Raw genomic sequence first — 11,235 nt, 5'->3', positions numbered from 1 at the left:
TCCAATTCATATGAATATGCAAACATTGGTATAATTTTGCATCTGTTTTAATATTTTTAAAGAAGAAATATATGAAAATTTCAGTACTTTATGATTCATAGCTAACTTGTATGAAGTGTGACAAACACTCTTCACATGTGTTAGTTCTGTGGCACGGGAATTGCCTAATGTGCCATCCTTTATTATACAACTGTTTTAATGCATTCTTTCCAATTTTGAAACACCCCAAACTTGGCTATCCATATGATTCAAACATATGTCAATGAATATTTAAACTGAACAACCCATAATTTAATTTGACTATTAAAGTTTTTAATATATATTCTGTATTTGTGCAAATACTAGCTTTTTAATTACTCACTTGTGAAATTAAGATAATGTAATTTTTATGTCGACTTCTTAGCATATTTGAAGTGATCAATACTTGATTATAATTTACAAATTACCAAGTGCTGTACAAATGCAAATTACTACTGATAAAAATGGCTTTTAATACTTTCTGGCAGAAGAGACGCCATGACCACGAAGGTAGTTTTCATGGATGAGGTTTATCCATTGCATTCCAGGTGTGCTGACCCCTACACTTACCCCAAATGCAGGAAACAAAACTGCCTAATTTGTGGCAATTAAGGACTGTGTCCAAGGCTTTCTTTATGATAGAAGCAACAATGGTTTTTAAATATATTCATCCTAATATATAAACATGAATATTCTTTAAAATATTCTGAAGGGAGCCAGGCATTGGTGTGGAGCACCCCTTTAATCCCAGCTCTCTGGAGGCAGAGGCAGGCAGATCTCTGTGCATTCCAGGCCAGCCTGGTCTCCAGAGCAAGTGTCAGGATAGGCTTCAAGGCTACACAGAGAAACCCTGTCTCGAAAAAGAAAAAAAAAATTCAGAAGGGGTATTTTATGTATTCTCTTCTTTTTTAAATTATATCTTTTTTATCATTTTTATTTGAATTACAAGGAAGATTGAATTACATGACAATCCCCTTCCTTTCTCCAGCCATTCCTCCCCTACCACCACCCAATAAAAACCCTATCAATCACATATCCTTTCTTCTAATCTACACCTGATTCAAATTTTCTGCTCTTTCATGACCTCTGCATCCTTCCACTTCTTCCCTTCTCATTCTTGTAGCTCCCTCCCCACATTTCCCATACTCTTAATTTACTCAGGGGATCATGACCTTTCCCCCTTCTCCAGGGGTTAAGGTTTGTCTCCTTTAGGAGCCTCTTTGTTTACTAGTTACTCTGGTAGTGTGGATTGTAGGTTGGTAATCCCTTACTCTATGTCTAAAATCCACATATGAGTGAGTACATATCATGTTTGCTTTTCGTAGTTTGGTTACCTAGCTCAGGATGGTTTGTTCGAGTTCCATCCATTTACCTGCAAATTTCAAGATTCCATTGTTTTTTTTTTTTTTTTCTGCTGAGTAGTACTCCATTGTGTAAATGTACCATATTTTCTCTATCCATTCTTTGGGTAAAGGGCATCTGGACTGCTTCCAGTTTTTGGCTATTACAAATAGTGCTGCTATGAACATTGTTGAACAGATGTCCTTGTTGTATGAATGTGCTTCTTTTGGGTATATGCCTAAGAGTGGAATTGTTGGATCTTATGGTAGACTGATTCCCATTTTGTTGGGGAGTCTCCATACTGATATTTAAAGTGACTGTACAAGTAGACACTCCCACCAGCCGTGGAGGTGTGTTCCCCTTTTGTGGAGAGCCACAGTCCTAAGATGGCGTCTGGCTGGATGCCAGGTAGTCCGAGTTTAGCAGTAAACAAGCCTTATTTGGAAGTGCTTGAGGCATCTGGGGCACTTCCTCCTTCTGTGGCCTATCCAGGATTGCCAGATGGCATGAGCTGATTGGGCACTGAGCATCTACTTAAGGGCTTTCTGGGATTGGGAAAGGAGAGAAGCTGATGTACAAGGTTTCTGAATAAACTGTTTGAAGAAGAGTCGTAGTCGTGTTTCTCTTGCTGGTCAAGATAGACGCAACAAGTGGTGGCCCGTACGGGGAACCTCCGAGGGTGAACAGCTCAGAACTTCCTGCAGTCAGGGCAGTCGACTGGTAAGTCCCAGGTAAGTTGGGAACAAGCTAAGGACCTCGGTAAAGAGGCAATAAGGTCTCTGGTAAGGAGCGATAAGGTCCCATGAACAGACAAAGTAGAAATAACAAAAAGTGAAAGTATGGGGAATTCAACAACGCAACCCATTTATCTGGTCTTCAAGAGCTGTTATGGTCTAAGGAATTGAAATTAAAGAAAAGTACTTTAGAGAGATTTACCCAACAGGTTGATATGGTAGCCCCCTGGTTTGCTGATTCCAGTAATTTAACCACCAGCTGCTGGGATAAGCTAAGGAAAGACCTAGACTTTGCTTGGGGGCAGGGGACAGTGAAGCCAGGGGCAAGACCAATTTGGAGGCTTGTTCGAAGTTGTTTGGAAGATCAGAGATGTTGCAGAGCCGTTGAGAAGGGGCAGGAGGTGTTAGAACAGCTGAAGGAAAAGCACTCAATGATATCAGAAGAGGACAATTCTGAAGAGAGTAGTTTTGTGTGTCATGCTATTGCTCCTATTAGAGAGAAATACCCTGCTATGAGATGTGTCCACTATATGGATGACATTCTGTTAAATAGTAAGGAGTTGAAATTGCTGCACTTAGCATATAGAGATTTGGTAAAGACCTTGGAGAGGAAGGGATTATACATAGCCTCAGAAAAGGTCCAGCAGGGTAATGTTATTAACTATTTAGGAGCTAAGATAAATAAAGATTGTGTTGTGCAACAAAAAAATAACAGATTAGATACATTACAAACTTTAAATGATTTTCAAAAATTATTAGGTGACATAAATTGGATTGACCATTTTTGAAATTGTCTAATCTGGCTATGCTCGCCTTGATGGGGATTTTGTTTACAGTATTTTGGATGTCAACCTGATTTGCTCGTTACTCCTTATTCTGCTGCTCAAATAAAAGTTTTAGTCATATCTTTGGATGAGTGGGCAATTCTAAAGTGCAGCTTTGATGGGGATATAGATAGTCATTATCCTAAACATCCTGTGTTAAATTTCTTTAAAGAGCACCTAGTAATTTTCCCAAGAGTGACTTGTAAAGAACCTATTAAGGATGCTGTGAATATTTTTACTGATGGATCCAAGACTGGTTGTGGTGCTTATGTAACTGGGGAGAGCGCCCCAGTTGTTTGTCATTTTCTACCAGGATCACCTCAAATAGTGGAATTCCAAATAGTTCTTGAAGTGATTAAAAGGGTCACTGAGGCCTTGAATTTGATCTCAGATTCTATTTATGTGGTTAATCTAGTTAAGGATTTAGAAGTTGCTGGAAAAATAAAGGTAAATAGTCCCATTCAAAATTATGTGAACCAGCTACAAGAAATTATTTGGAAGCACTCGCAACCCTTTTATATTCAGCATATTAGAGCACATACTGGTTTGCCTGGAGCAATTAGTGAAAAGAATGATTTAGTGGATAAATGTACCAGAATGCAGTTTGCATTTACCTCCCTTCCATTGGATAGAGCTCAACAATTTCATTCACAATTCCATGTTAATTCTAAAACTTTGAAATGCTGCTTTGGTATATCCGATGCTGCTGCTCATGATATAGTTAAGGCTTGTAAGGATTGTGTTACTTTCCTACAACCTCCAGCTCGTGGAGTAAATCCTAGAGGATTGACTCCATTTAAGTTATGGCAAATGGATGTTACTCATATTCCTGAATTTGGGACAATAAATATGTGCATATATCTATGGATACCTGTTCTGGAGTAATACATGCTACCCCCTTAAGTGGGGAAGAACAAGGAATGTAATTGCCCACTGCTTGGAAGCTTGGGCTGCATGGGGCATGCCACAACAACTGAAAACAGATAACGGACCAGCGTATACCGATGTATCCTTTTCTGCCTTTTGCAAACAAATACATATAGATTTGAAGCATGGACTTCCTCATAATCCTCAAGGTCAAGGTATCATTGAACCAGCTCATCGAACCTTGAAGGAATGCCTAATAAAACAAAAATAAAACAAAAATGCTGCACCCCCAAGGAAAGAATATCTTTAGCTTTATTGACTTAATTTTTTTTCAACTGGATGTGGATGGGCGTTCGGCTGCTGATCACCATCATGGTGCCCTTCCCTGTACTAAGGGATTGGTAAAATGGAAGGATGTCATTACTGGACTGTGGAAGGGTCCTGACCCTGTGCTATCATGGGCGAGAGGGTCTGTTTGTGTTTTCCCACAGGATCAATCAGAGCCGGTGTTTGTGTTATCCCAGATTTCTCCAAGAACTTTATTATGAAGGGGTGTTGGATATTGTCAAAGGCTTTTTTGTCATCTAGTGAAATGATCATTTTTTTTTTACCTCAGTCTGTTTATATGGTGGATTACTTTGATGGATTTCCATATGCTGAATCGTCCTTGCATCCCTGGGATGAAGCCTACTTGATCATGGTGGATAATTTCTCTGATGTGTTCCTGTATTCGATTTGCCAGTATTTTATTGAGAATTTTTGCATCAATGTTCATGAGGGATATTGGTCTGTAGTTCTCTTTCTTAGTTGTGTCTTTGTGTGGCTTGGGTATCAAGGTTATTGAAGACTCATAAAAACAGTTTGGTAATGACCCTTATGCTTCTATTTTGTGGAATGCTTTGAGGAGAATTGATATTACCTGTACTTTGAATTTCTGGTAGAATTCTGCACTGAAGCCATCTGGCCCTGGGCTTTTTTTGGTTGGGAAACTTCTGATGGCTCCTTCAATTTCATTAGGGGTTATAGGTCTAGTTAAATTGCTTATCTGTTCTTGATTTAATTCTGTTAAGTGAAATCTGTTCAGAAAATTGTCTATTTCCTTTAGATTTTCAAATTTTCAGGAATATATGTTTTCGAAGTATGACCTGATGATTCTCTGGATTTCCTATGTGTCTGTTGTTATGTACCTCTTTTCATTCCTGATTTTATTAACTTGCATGATCACTCTTTGTTGTTTGGTAAGTTTGGATAAAGGTTTGTCTATCTTGTTGATTTTTCTGGAAGAACCAACATTTTGTTATATTGATTTTTGGATTGTTCTCCTAGTTGCCATTTTATTGATTTCAGTCCTCAATTTGATTATTTCATGGCATCTGCTCTCCTGGGGTGTATTGGCTTCTTTGTTTTCTAAAGCTTTCAGTTGTGCTGTTAATTCTCTAGTGTGATTATTCTCGTGTTTCTTCATGTGGGCATTTAGCACTATGAAGTTTCCTCTTAGTACTGCTTTGAAAATTTCCCATAGGTTTGGATATGTTGTGTCCACATTCTCATTGAATACTAGGAAATCTTTAATTTCTTTTTTTTATTTCTTCCTGGACCCATGAATTGTGCAATTGGATGTTACTTAATTTCTCTTGGTATAGGTAGAATATCTATCCAGGACCTGGCTTTCAGAGTTTCCATGGAAAAGTCATCTGTGGTTCTGATATGTTTGTCTTTATAGGTTACTTGATCTTTTTTCCTTTGCTGCTCTTAATATTTTCTTTTTTTCTGTATGTTTGGTGTTTTGATTATTATGTGACAAGGAGACCTTTTTTTTTTTTTGTTCAGTCTATTTGGTGTTCTGTAGGCTTCTTGTATTTTCATTGTCATGTTTTTCTTTAGGTTGGGAAAGTTTTCTTCTATGATTTTGTTGAATATGTTTTCTGCACCTTTGAGTTGGATTTCTTCACCTTCTTCTATACCTATTATTCTTAGGTTTGGTCTTTTCACGGTATTCTATATTTCCTGGATATTTTGTGTTATGGATTTGTTGGACTTAACATTTTCTTTGGTTGGTGAATATATTTCCACTAGTGTGTCTTCAACTCCTGAGATTCTCTCTTCCATTTCTGGTAGTTCCTTGTAGGATCTGTGGTTCCTGATCATTTACCCAGCTTTTCCATTTCCAGCATTCCCTCAGATTGTGCTTTCTTTATTGTCTCTATTTCAGGTTTTGGGTCTTGAACTGTTTTCTTGTGAGATTTGTTGATGTCTTGTATTTTTTAGTTAGTTTTTTTCTTCCATTTCTTTCAGGGATTTTCTCATGTCCTCTTTGAGGTCCTCTATCATTTTCCTGAAGATGTTTTTAAGGTCACTGTCTTCTGTTTCTTCTGAATTGTGATGTTCAGGTCTTGCTGGTGTATATTTCCTAGTCTCCAGTGGTGTCATATTGGGTTTTCTGTTGTTGACTGTGTTTTTATCTTTTCATCTTCTCATCCTTTCGTTGGGTGGGTATAGCAGGAGTTTCTTTCTCTCCTGGTTTGTATGGGGCCAAGGTTCTTTTCTGGTAGATGGAAACAGATACAATACTCTGATATCTGTCCTCCTCTCGAGTATGCAGGTGGCACTGTTACTGGAGCCTCGGCAATATTTGTGTATGTTGGGTCCTGCTGGGCCAGTGGATGGAGGCTGTGGGGGACCAAAATATTTCCACTATGGAATATTTTGAGATCCAGACTTTGGTCTCACTAAACATGGGGCACCAGAAAGCTCCGGCCCACTATTGTATTGTTAATGCCAGTAGGGCTACTATTGTTTACTATGGCCTCAGGGTAATATGCCTCTTATTTGCATCTGTATGTGCCTAACCATCTGAATAGGCCCTCACTTGGGCAGAGATGCTAGAGGTGTGTGAGTATCTTGTGAGGATGGAAGGTTAGGTGTTAGGGGTGAGCAGCCAGAGCAGAGAGGGAACAAAGAGAGAAATGATTCCCTGTGGTATTGGCAGGATGGTTAATAAACACCAGAAAAGATGGCTAATAAAGAAATGACTCTAGTTCTACAACATGGAACTGAGAGCTCTCTGAAGATGACAAGATGCCTGTGCTTGATCTTTATCGCCATTGGGTTGCTGGGAGATTCCAGGTCCTCACACCCCCACTCAAGCCAAACCTCATGGCTGCTGTGGGTTAAAGCTGAGACAAGCCGGGTCACGACAGGAGGCAGAACTGCCACCAGGGCTTTCGTGTGTCAGATCCCAATGCCGAATTCAGATCTGGCGCATAGATCGCTGACATCAGATGACTCTGAGCAGTGATGCAGAATGGGAACCAGAAACAGCAACTGGCCTATCTGGACTGGCAGATGGAGGCAGAACTGCCACCAAGCCTTGTTTGTTGGATCCCGCCACCGAATTCAGATCAGCCACATAGATCCCTGGTGTCAGATGAATCTGAGCAGTGATACCATATCTGTATTTTCTTCTTTAACCAAGGAGTCATCTTAGTAATTACTTAGCTTATAAAATTCATGTAATTAAATGAAAATTTATGAAAAACATAATGATGACAAATATTATATGAAAAAATTATATCCTATGAAGTATATTAAAATAGAATGTCACATGCATGGGATCATTCTTTTTCCCTTTGTAGTTTGCAGCCAATTTTCAGTTCATAGTTATAAATAGGAAAACATTGGGTCAGAAGACCTAAGCCATCATTATTACAGACCCATAAACAACAAAGAAAATTGCCTCATACTAGACAATAATTAGTATTTCTTTTCAGAAAATGCTACTCCTAGATATTTTCCATATCATTTATCCTCATCGTCATCACAATCATCATCGTTTTTTGATGTTTGGAGGATGTGAGCCTGAGATGATGCAGTCAGTTCCTGCTATAACTTTAGCTAATATTATATTCACATTTAACTTGTTAAACAATACAGGTTGAGTTTTATTTCTGTAAGAGCTTTGAGTAAAAGGAAAGAACTTGTAATAATATAAGTTGTGACCTCAGTGAGCAAAAGAAAGAAAAACTGTATCTGTGGAAAGCCTGTTCATTTTCTTGAAACTCACACATTTGATTCAGTTAGCAATTTCTTCTGTGAATAAGCTAGCATAGCTGTTTTTTGAACAACAATTCTGTAGGCCTGCCCATTGCCTCCTGAAATTTTGTACCCAATTAAAGCATATGTGGTGCCCCTGAGTGAACCCACCACCAAATTTCTCACCTAATGAACAGCTTTTGGTGCTTTCATGAGGAAAGTTCCTTTATAAGGATAATGGTGGATCCTGTACAAAAGCTTGTAGGGAAGTGCCAGGAACAGAGAAGAATGTATGCTTTTTATCCACCACAAAGTTGGGTAGTAGTTAAGTGTACTAAATGTGGATTTGATCAGTTCAGAAACTGTATGTTTAGAGCTCAGTGTTCTTTTTAGGCCAGTTCCAGTCACCATTTTTCTGAAACACACAAACAAACACACACACACACACACACACACACACACACACACACACACACAATTCACAAATATTATCTTCCATTTACTTGAAGGCAATTCCTTCTCTACAATCAGGAAGGAGTCATTGTTATTAAAAAGAATAACAAAATTCTTCTCACGAATAAAATTTTCTTATGATCTATGTGTGCCATGAATATGATGGAGAAATCATTTTCTCATATTTACATGTTTAAGGAAACTGCCAAGAATTACACACTGATTGAAGACTGTTTATTAAGAAAAATTGTGACAGGTGCAGAAAAAGGTCATTGGTGAGAGACATAAAGGAATATTGCCAGAAAGAGGAAGAGAGAAACACAGACAGAAATGTAATCTGATAAATCACTGAAAATTTTGTCCAAATAAAAGTTTTGATATCTTAAGTCAGAAACGACTGCATTACTTACTCATTCAAAAATAATTATGAAATATAATAACTGTCTACAAGCACAACATAGTAAACCTGAGAATAATTACTAGAGATTTTTCTGACGATAATCATCCAGACATCTATTATTTTTAAAGTATTTTATTTTAATCTAATCTAATTTGATGTGCACAAATGTTTAGACTGCAATTTCGTCTGTGTATCATGTGCATTAGTAGTGCCCACAGACGACAGAAGAGGGTATTGGATCTCCTGGGATTGGAGATATACACACTTATGAAATGCCATATAGGTGATTAAATTGAACCATGGGTCTCTGGGAGACCAGCCAATGCTGTTAACCACTTTGCAGTCTCTATTGCTCCATATATTTTAGAGTCAATGGTACCTGACCATCAGTTCACAGGGTTAATTATTGAATATTGTATGTTTAGAAGAAAAGTTTGTAACCAAAATGGAGGGGGGATAAATACCAGGCTAGGTCATTTAAGTTCACAAACAGCTTTTCTTTCATTAGTTAACACTCACTAGTAGTTAATCAGTGATTCCCTAAGTGCAGAGTTACGGAGATTGTGATAATATGTAGAAATGAATGAAAAGTTCCTCAACGGAATCAGATTTCAATTCATCACTGATACGAGGTACACATAGTCTGTATTTTAGTATATCATCCAATAAAGCATTCTGTTGGTTACTTTTGTCTTCTTAGAAATGCTTGTTTTTTTCTATTGTCTATATTTTAAATTGAGTTTTTAATAAATATTTAGCCCTTGTAATTATACAGTTTAATATATTTCTCCCATTCCGTAGACTGTCTGTTTACTCTTATGGTATTTTGCTACAATAAAAACAAAATTTCAGATTTTTCTTTTTGGCTTTTGTATTTTTGTTTTGTTTTTTATGATTTGGGGTATGGCCAAAAGTTATTTTCTCTTTTATATGATCTGGAGCAATTTCCACATTTCTTCTTCTGCAACTTGTAGAGCTTTCAATCTTACATTTAAATCTTAAATGCATTTTTAGTTTATTTTGAGTAACTGGTGAAAGATAAGGGTCCAGATTCATTCTTTTCGATGTGGATATTCATTTCTGCCTGCATGATTTAGTAAAACAATCCCCTTTCTCTAGTTTCTCTGAAAGACCCCTGCCCTTTAGCTCTCTCTCTCTCTCTCTCTCTCTCTCTCTCTCTCTCTCTCTCTCGCATACTTGGTGACACGCCCGTGCGCGCGCGCACGCGCACCCACACGCCCGTCCGCCGGTGCCCTCCCAAGCTGGTCCACCCCGGCGGGGCCCGCACCCCCCGGCCCGCCCGCCTGGCACCGTGCCCCGGGGCTGGGGCCAAGCGAGGAGCCCGCGAGGCAGCCAGAGGTCGAGCGCCAGGCAGGCCGGCCCAGGGCCCCCGCCCCCCCCTGCGCCCCCGCCCGATGGGGAACCGCTCCGTCCCAAGGATATCTATGGTCAGCCATCTGGACACGGAGGGGGGAACTGCTGGGTCTGTTGTAGCCACTGTGTACCCAAGATAAGATAGAGCCTAGGCAGCTTCGCCTGATTACCAGACCTTGAGAACATGCTGACTTGAAATAACTCTGTACCTCATTTAAATTGTCCAATAGAATCCCTGTAACTATGCTTTTCGCTTCTGTACTGTGCTTTTTGCTATATAAGGACCCCTCTCCCTTGGCTCGGGGCGCTTGGCCTCACAGAAGCTAAGTCGCCCCGGGTACCCGTGTATCCAATAAAGCCTCTTGCTGTTTGCATCCAAGTTCGTGGTCTCGCTGATTCCTGGGTACGGGCCTCCTTCTATGAAAGTACCTCTTCTGGGGTCTTTCATCTCTAGTGTATGTCTTTAGGAACTTCCAAAATCATTTGACAATGGATGTTTCCAGTCTATTCTATTAATCTTTATGTTTGCTTGCATGTCAATACTGTGCTCTTTTGCTGTCTTTGTAAATTTATTTCTTGTTTCTGAGAGATTAAAATTACATCCATTCTCCCTTCACTTTCCTCTCTTTACACCTTCATACATGCCTCCTCTTCTCTGTCTCTCAAACTTATGGTACCTGTTATATGTATATGCAGAAACATTCATAAACACTATATTTCTTTGATTCCTGTAGATCTGCTAGGTATTTTAAGTTAACATAGTGCCACTGTCCCTGCTTGTTAGTGATACTTGTCTTTATCCATGCATGTAGGATATCTGTCCTTTTGCAATGTCATTTTTCACCCACTTATTCTCATTGCAGAAATCTATTACCTTTCTATACAAAATTATTCCTTTGTTATATTTACATATTAATTTTATATATTGAAATTTTCTATATTTTAATTATTTTTAAATGAATTTTGTAGGGGTTTATTTTTCCTGCTCTGGGTTTATTTACTAATATTTTTCTATATAAGATCATGCTGTGTAAACAGTTATAATTTTACTTTCTTTCCAGCATGTGTGCCCTTTATCCCTTTCTCTTGCCTGAATGCTGTGGCTGGGACTTGCAAATGTATGTCAATTAATGTAGTGAAATGGACACATTTCATGTCAAGGTCCAAAAATCAAGTCATATGAGGAGAATTG

The 11,235-nt window shown here is 38.7% G+C and overlaps 1 non-coding gene across 1 annotated transcript; it reads left to right on the top strand.

Moving 5' to 3' along the window:
* Nucleotides 1-492: 492 nt before the first annotated feature.
* On the top strand, nt 493-655 carry LOC113837080. Its single transcript, XR_003487696.1, has one exon. It is a non-coding gene; the product is annotated as a U1 spliceosomal RNA (small nuclear RNA).
* Nucleotides 656-11,235: the final 10,580 nt, after the last annotated feature.

Source organism: Cricetulus griseus, chromosome 8 (assembly GCF_003668045.3).
Source record: "Cricetulus griseus strain 17A/GY chromosome 8, alternate assembly CriGri-PICRH-1.0, whole genome shotgun sequence".
Taxonomy (NCBI): Eukaryota; Metazoa; Chordata; class Mammalia; order Rodentia; family Cricetidae; genus Cricetulus; species Cricetulus griseus.
Note: the sequence above shows the minus strand (reverse complement) of the source record. Positions and strands in the feature narration are given on the sequence as shown.